At 37.1% G+C, this 18,861-nt stretch overlaps 1 long non-coding RNA gene across 1 annotated transcript in view; it reads left to right on the top strand.

Annotated features, from left to right (window-relative positions):
* The first annotated feature begins 13,790 nt into the window (after positions 1-13,790).
* LOC107758616 (uncharacterized) overlaps positions 13,791-18,861 on the top strand; it is a 9,133-nt gene continuing 4,062 nt past the window's right edge. Inside the window, exon 1 of the long non-coding RNA XR_001642044.1 lies at positions 13,791-13,922. This is a non-coding gene — a long non-coding RNA (uncharacterized LOC107758616). The remainder of the gene's footprint in view (positions 13,923-18,861) is intronic.

The following is an 18,861-nucleotide window of genomic DNA, read 5'->3' as shown; positions in this document are numbered from 1 at the left end:
ACGATATAAATACTGTTCAGTTTCTTGCACAGACCGATCGTTTTGTGTCTTTACACATCAATGTATCGTCACGAGCCGCAGGGTTTAATTTGGATTTGTCTGTGCATGTTTTTTTTACTCTCATAGATTTTGTTACCATTGCCATGCATTATACGACTGATAGACCGCAACGGTTGGAGTTAAAAATCATCATATGTGTTCTACTGAAGAAACAAAGTCACCTACATCTTGGATGGCCTGGGGGTAAGCAGATAAACATAAAATTTTCATTTTTGGGTGAACTATCCCTTTAAGAATGGAAAAAAGTGCAACGTGATGATATGACGAATAGTCCCGCCTTCTGAATAAAAGAGCCAATTGATCATTGTGTCACTGTTAGAAGCTCCGGTTGCTATAGAAACAGCGTTCTGAGAGGCGCAATTTGGTTTTTTGATGCTATTTGAGCATAAGAAACAACACTTATGAGACGGTTGTTGTAAATATGAAATTTAATTGTAAAGTTGGTGAACAGTTCTGGAAAATTTGATGAAGGGACTTTGCTACACTATAAAAAAACACTGGGTTTAAAAACAACCCAATTTGGGTAGTTTTTAACCCAAGGGCTGGGTAAATATAGGACAGAACACATTTGGGGTTAATTTTACCCAACAAATTGGGTTGTTTATTTAACCCAGCATAATGGGTTGAATTAACCCAGCTAATGGGTTTATTCATTTTTACTATAATACTCGCTTCTTTTTTTACTTCATACATGAAATAATGTTTACAGATTAACTTAAATCCTCTAAACTTTAGTAAAATATTCCACATAACCACTAGTTTGCATAATAACTTCCTTTATTTTTATTTATATCATTTACAGCATTTTTATATCGTTTTTAATATGTAAGCTATTCATATTGCCTGTTTAAACTTGTTTAATAAACATTAGAAGTAAAAAATTCAACATTAAACAGAGGTAGGCTAATTCACGTGTAATTGACCGGTCTCTGTTATTCTGTTTCCACCGTAACACGCTGGTTCTCGTGCCCGAGCTGAGTCGTGTTCGGCCCAAAAAACAAACAGCAAACAGCTCTGAGGAAATAATTTAACATCCAAAGTATTTGTATTCTGTATCTTTATGAATAAAGTCGTTTATTTTATGCAAAGCATCAGGCATTTCCATCATGCGATACGACAGACGCGAGCGACACTCGTTTAGATAAAGACACCGCGCGCCTGTATGTTGCTCTGCATAAACTTGATGATATACAGCACAGTAACGATTTATAGATAAAATAAAATGTACGCAAATCTGTATTTTACTGAAGAAATGCATTAATTCGACGGTGCTTAGAACGGCTCTCTCTGAAAGAGGACACATAATCCACGCGATAAATAACTCAGATCCTGGGTCAGTTGTAACCCAGCGGTTGAATAACACAAAAACTGCCCAAACACTGGGTTGTTATGTCTGACCCAGGGGCTGGGTAACACTAAAACTACCCAAACTTTGGGTTGTTACATTAGACCCAGGAGCTGGGTAACACAAAAACTACCCAAACACCCCCCCACATTGTGCATTTCACACAAATCAACTTACAGGAGACTAATTGCAGTGCTAGAGTCAGGTCAAAACCTCAAGGGCACAACGGTGACAGAAGTTTCAACAAGAGTGTAATTTCAGGAACTTGAGATGAGATGAACTTCCTAACTGGAGCAATGTGACGTTCAGATTTATGATTAGAGACTAATTTTATATTGCAGTTTTATTTTTTGGCTCCGGTTCTCTCCTAGGATATTTGAACAACAAATGAATGCATTTTTAAGGTGAGCAAAACACATCGAAGAAAGTAAAACATTTTTTCTCACATTTAAGTTCTTCGGGTGTCAGTTTGGAGGGTGTTTGCTAATTGGAAAAATTATTCTGTAGATCTGATAAGCTTGCTTGTGTTTTCTTGATTGAATATTGTGAAATACAGCAAATGATTGAATGTGGTTATTGCAGGCCTACTTTCTGATAATTAGTCACAATGTATGTTGATGAACATTGCATCAATGAAAACAGTGCTTACAGGCCCAATTTAATGCTGAATGTAGTAAAAGCATTTTACAGCTGGTGAGCAGTGGGGCCTCAGGGTTTGTGTTGTACACAAAGTGTACACTTAAATGACACTTTAAGGAATAGTTCACCTAAAAATTAGAATGTTTGAAAACTCAAATCTTGATGGATTTTTTACAAACATGCAGCTTTTCACTATTTTGATATTTTTATGCAGAGCATCCTTCGGTGAGCAAGTGATGTAATGTTTTTTTTTCCCCAAATCTGTTCTGATGAAGAACCAAACTCATCCATATATTGGATGGAATACATTTTTAACTATTCCTTTTATAAAGGGGCTGCTATGTTTTCAAATGGCCCATGTTGTGAAGAAAACTCATGTTACTTTTGTGTTGGTAACATTGATCAGATCAGACTGATCAAAAACATTTCTTCATACATAAGGTTTTGGGAGTGTTTTGTGGAACGAATTTGTGTTAGTTGTCTTCTGCCATGTTTTGAAGTGTAAAGTCTCATTTACTGTTGTGGATATCCTGTTTACTCATTGATTGGTCTCAGGTGTGTTTTGTTAATTTGACTTGTTAATTTTTTGGTTTGTTTGTATAGCTCTCCTCCTGTTGCCCATGGGGGTTTTGTCTATTCTTAGCTGTAAAGTGTGGTGAGATTTAGTTTGTGGCTATTCTTGTTTCTGAATTTTTGTATCTTTTCAGTTTTGCCTGAATGTGGAAGTTTACATTTATATAAATGCATTTGGCAGACAATTTGCCAAAGTATAGCATGAATCCCAGGTAAAAATAAAGTGTACTTAAAGGGGTCCTATTATGCTTTTTCACTTTTCCAACTTTAGTTAGTCTGTAATGTTGCCGTTTGAGCATAAAAAAGATCTGCAAAGTTACAAAGCTCAAAGTCCACTTCAAAAGGAGATATTTTATTTAATAGAAATCACTTTTCAAAAACTACAACGAACGACTCGTTTGGACTACAACGCACATTTTCCGGGATTTGTGATATCACAAATATCGACGAATGGGACGAGACCTGGTTGAGCTGCACTAGAGAAGGCAACGAGTGTTATCACTATGTCAGAGACACGCTAGCTTTCCCAAGGCAGACGAACTTAGAGTGCTTACAATCATCTGGGTTTAAATCGTGCTCAAATTTATTTGAGAACTATTCGAGTCGTTCATGCCAGACTGGAGAGAGAGGTGTTGTAATAATGTAAAATATGTGAAAAATAATGTGTTTTTCGAACAACCTAGTATGAGAGCCTGTTCTAGTACACCCCCAAAACAAAATCAAGACTTTGTAAAAGAGCGTAATAGGACCCCTTTAAAAAAAGACTTAAATACAAGCAAGTACATTTGTAGTACATTCTTATTTTTTGTGCTAAATAAAACTGTAAAAGTTATAAACCATAAATGCACTATATAAAAGTATATTTCTACTTCAGTAGTATTTAAGTGCATTTGAAAAAGTGTACTAAATACCACTGATATTTAAAGTATACTACCACAAAAATTAACAGAGGAGTTTTAATGGTGTATTTCTTAAAAGTATGCTTTGAATGATTTAAATTAGTTCAATGTTAGTACACTTTTATATAGTTATCCTAAGTTTAAATGAAATTGATTTGATTTAAAATATATTAGTAATGTAATAGTTATAAATACATTTTCCCAACTGTGATACACTTAATATACACTAATTGGCACTAACACTTAAATTGATTTTAAGTGTAGTCAGATAAAGTACCAGAAGTGTTTTATAACTGCATTGCTTAGAAGTGTGCTATGATTGCTTTAAATACAATTTTAGTGGATTTTTATATATACTATTACTAAGTTCTATTTGGATTTTCATGAAAAATACAGTTGAAATTTATTACTTAAGTAAAAACCTTTGGGTTACTGCACTTAGGCTACTATAAATGCACTAACAGCACATGATTGGATTATTCATTCATATGTGTTTAGATGTGTACCACAATTCACAATTTAACAGTAAGTAGACTTTTAGCACAAAGTACTTGATGTGCTATATTTTTAATGTGGAAAAAAGTGCTACTAATGACATGGTAACGTGATTGTACTATTTAAAGACACCATAAACATGTAGTTAAGTATATCATATAGAGGGAATGTTAACATAATTAGAATACATTTTAAATGAATTATTTATTACAAATACATTTTGTATATATTCATTATATATTAATCTTATATTTTAAATAATAAGTGTATTTTCTATGTATGATGAGTATATTTAAGTGTATGAAAGATGGTTTCAATTGTACTAAAAGTGGAAACTAAATACATATTTTTATTTATTTTTATTTATTTTTTAACTTTTTTTTTTTTTTTTTTACAGTTAAATGCACATTTTAGTTTATATTCATGGTCTCCCATAATACTACAATTGAGTACACTTAGATGTTCTTAAGATCTTAAGAAGTACTATAGAATAATTTTTAGTAGCCTAAGTACAAAATTGGTGCATGAAAATAGAGCACTTTAAGTACATTATGGAAGTGTACTAAAATAGTGTATTTTACTGCACTTTTTTCACCTGGGATGCAATGCAAGTCACATGTCTATGTACTCATCTCATCAAGTGGCCAAAAATAACATATTTATTATAATGCAAAATATAAAATAATATAAACATTTAATTATGTGGTTGCTATGTGGTCTCTGTGATGTTCTGTTCTCTAGATATGGTTCAGATCCTTTGTTGTAAGTCTGACTATTCTTTCATGATTGTTTTTGCATTTACAAAGCAAATAAATTGCCTGATTACTTAGAATAGTTATAGCACAGCTCTCCTTTGCAAGCAGTTCTATATATATATAAAAAAACAAATCAATAAAGAAGAAATAACACTATTGCCACCAACAGAATCTCTTAATTTTCTTCCTCTAGGTGTCAGTAAAGGTCCGGGAGGCTCTGACAGATGGACTCTATTCATCAGTTCCAGCACAGAGGGGCTCGGGTTTATTTGTGCAGAGGAGAGATGTCACGATAACAAAGACAGATTGTGAAATGATACACTCTATCAATCAGACGTGGAAAGAAGGAAAACAAATCAACTGCAGTTTAATGAAGAATGAAACGGAGGAAAATGAAAGTGCGAATGGAAATGTGTGATTACCTGTTGTACTCTCGTCTGCTCTTGCTCTCTTTTAATTGAGGGAAGGGAATGAGCTTTCCAAATTCATTTCTTTCAGTACATCTCACACACTCACAGCGTTGGATCTATTTGCCATCGATGGGAGTTCATTTGTTTGCCAAATCAAATCAGACTCATTTGTGGTTTGAGCGAGACCTCGGAGGCCCGGCGGAGTAAAGAAAAAGGGGTTTTTGATTGGCGGCGAGCATCAGAACAACACGAATGTTGGTTAACATGGCCACTGGCTTTGTGTGCATTAGACTGCATTCAAAAAGCCAATGGGAGGTCCTTGCTTCCCTTTGGTTTGTGCTTCAGATATTTTAGAAGCATGAATGGTGATAATCTGTTTCCGACTCGCAGGTTAATTTCCCGCGCCGCTCTCGTTCAGCCCGTATTCATGCGGTTTTCAAATAATACGCAGGTGAATGAAAGCCACGAGACAGATAATGACGGCGGAACAATTTGAGAGCATAATGCTCACATCTCCCCGAGAAGGTCCTAAAAAGGCCTGCGGAAAACTCAACGAGCACCTCTCGAAATAATTGGTCATCTCGAAAGAGTAATCTCACGCCCCCCGGCCCGGTTCTCCTTTACAGAGTTGGGAGATTTTATAGCTCTGCCATACTTTTGAGCTATCTTCCTCTGATCAGTATTTGCTCGGCGGCGCTGTCAGATAAAGGACTCGCTGGCAAACAGCTTGAAGCTGCGGCTCTGACATGATCTAGTCATTTCATTCTCAACTAATGCACACTGTTCCCAACCGAGACCGCAGCCCCCAAACCCTTAAGAGCGTGTACGGCGCCGGGAATGATCGCCATCTCGTTATCGTCAGGCACATAACAAATATGCTCTCGGCTGTCCGACGGCACCGCTGGAAGGCGGCTTCATTGTTTTTGCAGCGGCACGGAGGTCATCGCCTGAGGAGACCAAAGGCTTCTGTAGTCGAGTGCCTGGGTTTCCAGCGAGACTTCATTCTCTCTGAAAATCGCATTGCTTTTCGCCAACTGAACTGTGCTGGTCTGCAGCCAGCTAGCTAATAGTGAACTTTATTCATTCAAATGTGTGACTCATAATTAAATCATGAGCGCAAGTATGGATTCATAGCACCGCTTATGAGAATGGAAATAAACAGCTGTAAATTCTGCTCTCGCCGGCCCTCCAGGAGCCCCTGGCGAAGCGCTCGAAAGAACCTGTGAAATAAACGGTTAAATATTCACCGCACACCTGACAGCACAAAAGCCACATAGAGAAATATCCATTAATTATCGCAATTCATCAAGTTAATAGGCTGTGTTTGAATAATAGTCTGAGTATAAAAAAAGAGCAATGGTTTTACCTCATTAGGCTCTTTAATAATCTCCTGCACAAAGAGAACATGAGCACGCAGCAACCATCAATACACGCGCGTGCGCATGCGTTTATGATGGGATATGGATTTTTCTTTCGCTGTCTGAAATTATAGCATTAAAAAGACAGGCAAAGATCAAGAACATTGAGATCAAGAGATAGAAGCCGGTTATGACAGCCGGTTTCTCTATGCTGGGTCAACTGTTTAGAATGCGCTTACATACAGTAATGTTTAGTTTCTTTTTTCTTCCATGATTGATCATCAGTGGCTTTTTCTTGCTTTTTCCCCAATTTATTTCTAACTGTGCTTTTAAATGGAAAGTCTAGAAACTCTGAACCGTTTGAGTGGACAGAACTGAAAAAGTAGAGAGTAATCTGAGGGAAACTTCCAGAGTAAAAAAAAAAGTAGATTAAAAGGTCTTTCCATAATAACACATTTGAGAAATCTCACCTGTACCCCTAGTGCCTGTGCCCTGCGTGTTTCAGCAAATGTAGTAATTAGTTTTGGTCCAGAAAGCTCTTCACTGCCATGCTTAAAATTATACTCGTATATTTTTGGGCCTTATTGTACGTAATGGCAGAAGAACAGTTCTGGGTTGCATGGATAAATTGAATTAATAATTAATAGCATGCATGCAAGAATCTAAATCTTTGATTTTCTCATGAATGCAAAGTCAGTATTAAGTAGTATTAAAAGTATTAGGCCTATCTAAAAACTCTACGTTGTCAAAAAATTTGGAATGCACTTGTGCATGCATGCAGTGGCTTTAAATAGAATCAACTTTCATGTCAGTCTTGGCTGTCGTTTTTGCATTGTGTAGTCACTACTGTATATCTGGTGTCTGAAGACCTAAGGCCCAATTAATTCTGTCATTTCTCCACTGGTCCACGTTTTGTGTCTCGGATCAAGTTGATCAGAGGTGCCTTTGAAAATATTTGCTGTGTTTATTTTCAAGGTTATCAAGTGTGCACATCCCTTGTTTCATTAGTGTTTAGTTTTCATCCGCTGCCTGTCACGTAATAGTGCTTTATCCAAACTCTCCAGCTGGCACCTGAAAAATAAGATCAAGGTAAAGTGGTTTGAACATCATAGAACACAATTTGTCCCCCATAATCGTAGATTAAATCTTAACAATAATTTGGCAAACCAAGACTCAAAAAGTGTTTAGACACAAAGTCAAACTTAAAAATATATGCATATAATGTCATTTTTAGTTGACCTTTTTTCAAGCAAAATATTTCACTAAAGAGTTTGTTAGGTTTTAACTCTGGTGTTTTTTTAATAATTTTATTTTAACAGACCATTCGTGCTGATTCACATTTTGTTCACTGAAGTCGCTCCCTTTTGCACTACCCGCGAGGTGCCTGACTATTCAAGACCTTATTGAAATACTTAATTTGTTTACACTATTTTTTTTCTTTTACGCCCAGTTACAAAATGGAGGGGGAAAAACGACTTGTTTTGGATGACTCTGAAGGTTTTTTTTAATTAACTAAAAGAACATTTAAAAAAAAAGAAAAGAGGAGTAAGTGCAACATGTCTCAGAACATTTTCTCCAGCTCAACTAATGACATCCCAACAGCAGTCAACCTCTTAATCTGGAGACTAAAAAAAAATACAAGTCCATCTGCTCAGTCTTACACCTTTCTTGCTAGTACACTTTCTCCCTCTCACTTTCTTTGGTGGGTTTTTCTTGCCATGGTAGTTTTGCCAGGTTCTGTGATTTGCATCTGTTCTCTGTGCTGTACCACAGGCTGCTCTGCTGCTCTCATTAGAAATCACCCTACTGTGAGTGACGCACTGTGAGTCAGTGTCTAATGTGATCCACAGCATTTAACTCTGGCTAGCCACAGCAATGCTTATCATGCTGTGACTCCATAGATCTGCACGCACAGAACAACAGGATGACTGACAAACAGGAAAGTATGCTGGAAGAGGTCAGCCAATTTATATGGACACTTCATTCCAATTACGTTTAACAGGGTGTGTTACAAAATCTGATTGGATGGGCCACATTTAAACCCGTTGTAAAATAACCAATATCGACACACCTGTTGTGCACATACTATTGAATTATAAGGATTGTTTATTTTAATTATTGTTTAATTAAGTGTCAGACCCATTTGATCAATTTGGAATGGATGTATTTTTTTTTATCTCAGACACAATTATCATGATTATTGTAATATAAATTATTATAATTATTGTAATAATAATCATCATAATCATGTTTTATGTACATTTAAAAAAAAAAGTGTTTTGTCTACATTAGTTGGCATAAACAGTAGAATTTTAGTATTAGCCTAGTTTTTATTTTAATATTTTTTGTTTTAATTTTATCTACATTTTTAGTAATTCTGTAGTTTTTGTCATCTTTAGTGTGTGTGTGTGTGTGTGTATATATATATATCTTAAATGCTTTCTCGTATTCAGATTTAATATGCAAACAAGACATGCATAGCTTGATTCCCACGAAAATGGTACATAGAAAACTACACAGCAACAACCAGTGGTGTGAGTTTGGGGCAGATCTATGTTTTTTGACCGACCAATGGTAGACAGGAGGATACCTGTTTGATAACAGTCATTATTTGTGTGATTCCATTTAGCAGAAATGATGCACTTCATCTTTAAGTGCGCAATAAAGTGACGCTGGTACATTATTCAGGGTTTTTCAGAGCTTTTAGCATCAGCATAACAACAGAAGCCTGCGTAACGACATCGGCCACCGTCTGACTTTTCGATCACATCTGAGCCTTTCCGAAGGGCTGCGAAGAGATGGAGCGGCTCTTCAATTCCAACTCCGCTCTCGTCTCAGCTTTCAAGCTGCTCAGCTAATTCCTTCACTAAGCTGCACCTACCCTGAGGAGGCACTGAAGTATTCAATACTCAGTCAATCCATTAGGAACTGAAGCAGCTGCCTCAGCTCCAGTCGAGAAGAGATTCAATTTCCATGGAGCTGAAGAGAAGCCCGAAACCTCTGAATGAATACAATAACAAATTCCATGAAATTAATAATTAAAGACAGAGAAAGACTGCGGGGACCAGGGTGAGTCGATAGGAAGAATAAAACCATATCCCCGTTTCAGATATACACAGAAGCCTGCAGCCCTTAGAAAAACCTGAACGGGGAAAAGAAAACCCTATTTGAAAGCCTTGTGGCATTTTCTGTTCCTAGGGCCTCCCTTCATCTCTATCCGTGCTGTTCCTCTCATCGCCTGTTTGAAATTCAACCTTAAATATAAGAGTTTAGACTCTAATGTGTTATTTACCTGTCTGACTGTCAGTTATGGGGCCTGTGTTAACTAAAACTTAACTTGTTTTTCTGTCAGATTCACTATATTTAAAATTTTTATTTTTCAAGGCAGGAAGGAAGGAAGGAAGGAAGGAAGGAAGGAAATATGATATACGTGACTTTTTTTTTTTAAAGAGACCGTTTTAGATTAATAAATTTACAGTGGGTAAAACAGGAGAATAGGAAGGTAAGCCACAACCTATTTATAACAGGCTGTTCCAGATCAATTACAGGCAAGTTCCAAACGGAATATGCCTGTGTTCAAATGAGAAGGTGAAAAAACCCCACCACAGCGCCATGATCCTGGTACAAAAGCTCGTTGTCTCGGTCTCTGCTCTCCAGGGTCTAGACACACAGGAACATTTTCTTCAGATGGGAAAGGGGCTTGTTACCCCGCCAGTACCAGCAACAATGTGGGTGTCTCTCTCACACAGAGGATAGAGTTCCTAAATGTGAGCAGTAAAAGGACAAGCAGCCATAGGAGCACAGAGCCAATTAAAGCTGACAATAGAACAATACGGGAAGCCTCAAACTGCTCCAAATAGGTATAGGCCTCCAATTTAAACCCCTTGCTTTTGGTGAAATCAGTGTCATCTTTGTCAAGCAGAAGTTGGAGAAGAAATATGAGAAGCTTTGTATTATCGTTCAAACTGAGAGGAATCTGATTGGTTGCAACACATCAAGTTGAATAATTAGAACTGAGGCTACATCCTTCAAGAGTTTTATTTTTGGGCCATGAATGATTGTATTTACAAAATGCAAACACAATCTTGTGATTAGCAGCAGGAAATCAGGAGGATTTGTTGGCAGCATGTCAATTTAAGAATCGAGTTGGAAGTTAATTGGTGTTGATCATAATCAATTGTTGTTGGCAGTGTGAATGCTGAAATGTGTGAACAGAAGTAGTGTGGATAAAAACAACTCGTTTACTTGGTTTTCTTCAGAACACAGATTTGCTCAGAGATCATGTTGCGCCTAAATTAATCACAAGAGAGAGACTGAAAGGTACAGTAACTATACAGTAGCAATGGTAATGAAGGTCTTAATGAATTAACATGAATTATGCCTTTCCTCAGTATGGAATTGATACCTGGGTTTTCATTATGAAAATTAAGGTAAATCTTTTTTTGAAGACACAAATCAACATCACATTAATTAGCTAAATACACTACCATTCAAAATATTATTTTTTTAAAAATTTTAATTTTTTAATGATATTAGCTTTTTAAATGTTTTTGAAAGAAGTCTCTTATGCCCACTAAGGTTGGATTTATTTGATCAAACATAAAACACCAATGTAGCGCCCCCCTGCCCTCTCAAGAGTTACGGCTCTCAAGTTCTGTTTAGGGTGGAGTACCGGGTTCTGGTGATATGTCTCTCAACTAGTTATATAAACTATTACACACCTCTGGTATTACTACTATTTACAAGCTAAGCCTACAGGTAAGTATGGTGAATCCAGGTAAATACACCCAGGGGCCTGTACCATGAAGCCGGATTAGTTGGCTAGCCAGGTAAGTTTCAGTTTAGTTTGCACCAATCCTGGGTTTTAGGTACCATGAAAGTGGCTTGGCTTTTAGCAACGTTCATTGCCATAGTAACTTACACACCACGGCTAACCTGCTTGGGGGCAGGTTATGTTCTGAGTTAGAGATCTCAAACTGAAATCGGACCAATCAGATGTCTGACACAAAAAAGTCACTCCCCCAGTTTAACTTGCTCCAAATTAAAGGTCACTAGTACTAAAAAAATGTCTGGCTTTAATGATAATTACTTAGTTATTTTATATGATTTATATAATTATATGATTTATATTATTCCATTACACACAAGCAATTTTAGTTTAACAGTTATTATAAATCATTTATTTTAAATGAATGTTAATATATACAGATCGTATGTAATATAAATAAGCTGTAGAATCAATAGATAATGCTTTAAAAATGACTACGTGACCTTACATGTTCGAGTCTCTATCGCTGTATAACAAGTTTCACTTGTGACTGCACTGATAAAGCAAGATATTTTCTTTTATTTGTCCTCTTTCATGAACAAGTACTTTTTTCATTGTAAATGCATTTAAATTCATCATATTCTCCAATCTCTTAACCTTTAGCAAAACCATTAACCTTTAACCAAGGCTCGTTATTGGCTGTTCGCCAGTGATGTCACACATTCATGTGCACCTGCTCCACAAACTCAGGATTAAAGCCTGAGTTGACAAAGAAAGTTGATGATCAGCATCATGGTACCAACAAAGCCGGATTGGAGTGGTTTGCTTTTGTCAACTCGGAACTAATCCTGTAACTCTGAATTTGTTCATTTACCATCATGGTACAGGCCTCAGGTAAGTATGGGTAAGAATAAAAACTATAATGTTTTATTATCAAAATAAATAAGTGAATAAATAAATAGTCAAATCTCAATAAACATATAAATGTCAATAAATAGACATTGTAACAACTGGCTTCCCGTCCGAATGTAAACAATGCCGCGTTTGAGACACTTAGTCTAAACTCTATTAAAATACTCCAATTTTAGACAGCGAACTACACCAGAAACGCCGTCTAAACACTGACAGATGAATTCTTGCTGAAAACACCTACTTTATAACAAAATAGCAAGTTTAAGACACTGTAACAATCGCGGATCAAACGAAACTCGAGTCTTCTCTCTCTCTTCTCCCCCTCCCATTCAACGGTTCTCCCCTTAAAAGGATCTTAATCCACCAATCAGAATCCACCAAGGGGGTGGGACCATTACATTTACAAAAAGATCAAAACGAATGATTTTGCTTACCCATATTTGCACACTGAAGGTTATAGGTGACCACTCTTAAAAATAAACACAGTAACGAACTTAAACGTGAATGTCTACAATCAAAACACACAGGGATTAATCACACTAGAAATAATGCAAAGGCTTAATTTAACCAGGGTTACACTAATAATGTGAAATATTATTACAGTTTAAATCATCTGTTGTAAATCATCACGTGATCCTTCAGAAATCATTCTAATATGCTGATTTGGTGCTCAAGAAACATTTATGATTATTAGCAATGTTGAAAACAGTTGTGCTGCTTAATATTTTTGAGGAAACAGGATTCTTTGATGAAACATTTATTTGAAATAGAAATATTTTGTAAAGCTACAAATGTCTCAGCTGTCACTTTTGATCAATTTAATGCATCCTTGCTGAATAAAAGCATTAATTTCTTCACGAAAAGTAGTGTAAATTATCATATTAGCCAATGGTTGAATGGCAGGATGTATTCTAGCTTGTAAAAATATGTTGAGTTAGGCATTAGTAAAACCAGAAAATGACAACTCAATGAAATGAGAAGGAAGCAATCATGCACTGCAGATCGAAAAAATGTGCCAAACTTTAGAAGCTTGATTTGAAGTTGTGCGCGTGTCCTCTTTTAGAGCATGTTGATTTATTCATGTATGTTCTGCACCAGGCCCGGGGCTTGCAGGGAAAAGAGGCCACTGTCCGCCCTTCCTCCCATCCTGAGCCCCGCACAAACCCCAAAAACACACTCTCGCCGGAGAGCTGACAGTCATGTGCCCGTCTCAGTGGATCTCTCCAGATGCACGTCACAAGGATCAAAGGCTGGCCCTTGTCACCGCCACGTGGCTCTTGACAGTCGTCACACAGAAGAATAATTCAGGGGACGAAGCCCACCGGGGAAAAGGGCATCGGCGCACATGTGTGATTCTTTTCACTCTCCTTCCCACCTGCGTTTGCCCCAGGCACAGAGGCTTACAAAAACTCACCTCCCCTTCCAGCTCACATGATAAATATGAGAGGTTTGAAAACCCCGATCAGGGAGTGACAAACAGGATTACATGCTGTTTGCACCTGGTTGTCATAATTAGAGCACTGATGACAGGGGAGGAGTTAATTGAGATGAAGATCACACCGAGGCGGGTGCGATGCGCACGCGGCTCTGCATGAACGCTCAACGGCTGTTTAGAGTGATAATTACTCCCTCGGTCACCTTAAACAGCATTAACATGCTTTTCGACAGTTAAGGCCTGAAACGCAATCTACACAAGGACGTGAGACAGGTACGTGAGCTCGAATTTGTGACTTGTTGAGATCTGGAACATGTCAGACCACCACAAGGGGTGCTATAGTATAAATAAGAAAGAATTAATGAGTGTGAAAGTGTCTGTCCCAATATCCACACTTGCTGTTTTTGCACTTGACTACTTACAAGGAGCGTTCTGTCTAAATAAGCTGGGAATGCTCTGCATACTCATCATTTGAGAGAATGAGTTCAGGGACTGGCTAAATATTAACATTACTTCTAATTCCCTTGTCATTTAAGGTGTAACATAAGGCTTACATGATCAAATGTTGGGAATACCTATGTAACTGTCCATAAATAATTTATTTGCCACATGACATTCATTTTCTGCCAATCTGTGCCAGTTACAGAGGGATTCATGTGAATGGATCCAGAACGGCTTTGGTGCCTGTGCTCTATTGCTATGAATCACCATTACTGTTGCGGTTTCTCATCATTGGTTTATTGGCATGAGGTTGGTTTCATGAGCAAGAATAGATGTCTGTGAATTTCTTGCCCAAGCGTAAAATTGTGCTGTTGCTGCCAGATTTTGATTACCGAAAATCATATTGTATTTGATGCAAATCCAGCGTAACTAAATCAAATGAAAAAAGTCGTAACTGTATATTTTTGTTTTATTAAGCCAAATGTAATTTTGAAGGTCTGCCGAAAACATATCTTCTTACATTTTTGCTATAGACAAAAGGGCCTGTTTACACCTGGTCACTTAATGCATTTTCTCTGATCGGATAGCTATCCGATCGTGAAAAGACCAGGTGTAAAGCCTTCTACACGCTGCACGATTTTAGCAATCCTATAAGATCATTGCAGATCACACTGTGCGACGTGCGTCTAATATACTTGGTTACGACATGCTAGCTACTATAGAAGAATAAAACGTCATCAGCATGTGCTAGTGGTAAACAAAAAGAGCATGAAACACACTTTAGCAGTTGGAAGTTTTCATGTGTGCTGAAAAAAAGTGTAAGCGGTGAAAGAGGAAGGCATAAGAGCTTGAGGTAAGCAGTTTTATGTTTTGGTGCCATGTCTTGATTTCATATTGCATTTTTATTGGCTGGTCAGTAAACGTGGATCGTAGCAGCAAACACTCTGTGCAATGATCATGCTGAATTTCTGACACAGTCAGAAAATGATCGTAGGCTGTCTTTGGTCGCAAGACCATGACAACAGCCGCCTTTGAACTTCTCTCACTGTATGACACAGGACCACCGATTAGGAGCCACGATCACAGAAATCACCGCGATTGTTTCATGATGCCAGTCTTTCGTCTGGGACAGCCGAAAATCGTGCGGTGTGTTTTGGGCTTAACTCTCTGGGCCTCTTCGTTTGGGAGTCACACTTGGCTTCTTCACGGTCAAAAGTGACCGAAGCCTCAAAAAGTAACTCTTTTTTTTTTTTCCAGGAAAATCAATGTAATACATTTTTGTTCAATAATATTTTTCGATTCTTATTTATATTTTTGAGGGATGTTTATGATACTATGCAATATTTATAACATTTTAATGAACTATTTTTTCCATTAGAATTAATATATATTTTTATTTCTTCATTTCTGTATTTTTTTTTTAATAGATACAATATTTCACATTAAAATAGAGTGAAGGCATTTAAAATCAATTTTTTTAAGTGAGAGTTGTGCCATCTGGAGGCGTAAAAAAAACCCGTAATGTAGCATAACCTCCTGTATAGCTCCCTATATCAATATATACAGAAGCTTTTGGATTCCCGTTGTTTTTTAGACATCATTTCTTTATTTAATCAGGTTTTGCATTTAGATATATATTTAGACATTCTAAAAGACTACGTTTTGTCAAGGTTTAGATATTTTTGGTTAGATAAGTATCAGGTTCTGTGTGTGTGTGTGTGTGTGCGTGCGCACGTGTGGGTGTCTTATTTTGCACTCTTGATTTTAGTGTCACCCCTTGATTGCTGCACACTTTTTTTTCTGCACAGTGGCTGATTTGTAGTTTGTACCACCAAAAGATTAACTGAGTTTTCATATTTTTTTGTATTTCCCATTCATTTCCTATGTCGGTCATTTTTGAGCGCAAAGGAGCCAAGTGTGACCTTTTTTTATTTATTTTTTGACCCTTTAACATATCCGAATCATGTCCATGATTTTTTGGTGTGTTCACATAGCTGATGCAACAAAAGTCACCACGATTTTTACAGTTTCAAAACATAAAATTTTTCGGCCAAAAATGAACGAAGAGGCCCAGAGGGAAACGGTTTCAAGATGGATTTAATCCGATCGCTCAAACCACTTCAGGAGGTGGTCTCTGGGCCGCATTCCCTACGAAACTGGACAAGTGGAAATGCATCTGGTTGTTGAAACTACATATGTAAATTTTACTCCTCCCAAAATGTTAAAATAATAAATGTGCAAGACCGTGTTATAGGCTGTATGACATGACATATAGCCAGATATGACAGCGCTAATGCAACAAACATCGCCGCGGATGAGTAGCTGAGTATCTCCTCTGCAAGCCGATGCACAAACTGCCACAAATGAAACTGGAAGTAAGTCGCAGACGCTCAACTCACAATCGTCTTGATTAAAAGTAGTAAGTAGGGTTGGGTATCGTTTTAATTTGATCAATTCTGATTCCGATTCTGCTTATCGATTCCGATTCTTTTCGATTCCAATGTGATTTAATAATGATATCAAACATTTATCCTGTGTCTCTTTTTTGCAAACCATTTATTGTAGCTGAATACCATGAACAAAAATCAACAGGCTACATAAAAACTGGACTCTTTAAGAGCTGTTTGTGTGCAAAATAGAACTGCATGTTTCTGGATAAATTGAGTTCTTCCCCCCTTTTTTTCCCCAATGGAAGTTGTGGTTCTCTAATGATTCTGAAGAAAAAAATTTAGACAATTAAACAATCACATGTAATTTATGAATGAATGATTCAATGACCCACTCAAGATGTACTCGTTTCATTACTGGATGAATCAGCGTTCTTGAACGAATCTCTTGTATGATTCAAAGACAAATACATTTTAACAGCCCCTTTTCGCCACCTACTGGTGTAACAATGTAATCGATAAATCTTCATTTGAAGTGTCAAATTGCTTTCAAAAGGTGATTTACTCCATTTTAATCGCTACCGTACACATCAGAGTTTATATCTGAACTATAAACTTTTATCCCAGTACTTCTGTGATTTGAATGTTTCTAACTGTGTAATGTTTGAAATATTGATACTGTCCGGTTGAAAAGACTGTGAAGCTGTTTCATTTATGACAGATGAGAGCTGATCTCTTTAGGTCAACGGCAGTGCGAACGCAAATTTAAATGTTCAAATCACACTGTTGTGATAGTACCAAAGACTATAGAATACCCAAGACGTGTCACTTCTATTGTTTTGAATGGGGAAAAATCAGCAATCAGCAGGGTTGCCAGGTTTTCACAAGAAAACCCGCCCAATCGCTACTCAAAACTAGCCCAATCGCGTTTCGATGGGCTCTCCAGTTAAAAATTCTGCATTCTGGGGGGTAAAATACAAGTTTTTTTGGCGAGGTTCCCCTGCTAAAATTCGCATTCCAGGGGATAAATATCATGTTATTGGAGTCGCTTCAACCCGCGGCAGGGGCGGATCTACCGGGGTGGCACGGTGTGGCAACTTCCACCCTAAGAAAAAGCTGTGCCACCCCAGAATTATCACAGAATAAAATATAAATGTAAGCAGTGTTTCATGTGCTAGTTTTCAGCCGCGGCGATGACAGAGTAACGCAAAAATAATGGCAAAAACACGTCTTTTAATAAACTGTGCATGATGGTTGCACGCGCACGCAGCGTGCCAGTGTAGTCGGCTATATTAACAAATGACTCTTATGAACCAGATTTTTAAAAAATCAAAACCACAAAGCGTGGCCCAGTTCACTTACGAATTGTTTTTACATTTGTTTGTGAATCAGATAACTACTGCTCCGGATATGTCTGAGATTCATCGCGTAATTGTTTGGTGATCCGATTCTCCGACCGCTCGCTCCACAGCCGTAACAATAACATGAAATCAATAAGAAGATGCCGATCAAGGAAACTAATAGCAGAGCTAGGTAAGAATCTAGTCGTATTGCAGTTTTCTCGATTGTTAATATAACTTATTTTAGTTGGCACTTTTTCCCCCCCAAACCATTAATTCAATTTTCAAAACAAAGACACATTTCTCAAAAAGTTTAACAATGAGTAAGTTAAACATTAGGTAGCAAAACTGATGACACACCAATCAGAATCTCTGCATCCTAACAACGGAGAGAGGAGAGATCTGAGCCAATCATCTACAGGGGTTTTATACTTACACATATATACTTACAGTATAGGCCTAATTACAGTACAGTACCAGTACATTAGATAATAGAAATTTCACTATTCTATATGTACAGTAAACTAGCACGTGTTGTACACCTTCAAGTGTGTGACTGTCAAATTTTATTTGTAACCATTTTTTGTGTACTTCCTTTTTGCAGAACTGAGAAATGACTGCCTAGATATATAGCTTGTCTTGTGTCAGGAGACCAAGAATCTGCTATAGTACTGTATAGTGTATACTGTAATGAAATTTGGCCAAATGTGCAGATGATGCTAAATTAAAAAAAAAAAAATTTTTTTTTTTTACTGTACTGTATTGTGGTGCATGCCAAGTTCATAGAATTCTTTGGTATTTTAACTTTTCTAGTGCTTTTCATCTACTGCAAGATTACTTTACAGTAGTAAAATGACAATGATTTTCCCCAAAAGTTCATTGCTGAATTATACGTCTGTATCTGTAATTTAATTTATGTATACTGTAATAGACATTGAGCTGCAAAATTAATTCCTGAATCCTAGTAAGAGTTTTTTGTTACAGTGTTATTGATCTCAGTGTTCACTGTGCAGGAAAGTCATCTGTGTATTTGAATTGTAAGCA

Source organism: Sinocyclocheilus rhinocerous, unplaced genomic scaffold (assembly GCF_001515625.1).
Source record: "Sinocyclocheilus rhinocerous isolate Xijiao unplaced genomic scaffold, SAMN03320098_v1.1 scaffold623, whole genome shotgun sequence".
Classification (NCBI taxonomy): domain Eukaryota; kingdom Metazoa; phylum Chordata; class Actinopteri; order Cypriniformes; family Cyprinidae; genus Sinocyclocheilus; species Sinocyclocheilus rhinocerous.
This window is presented reverse-complemented; position numbering and strand designations above follow the sequence as displayed.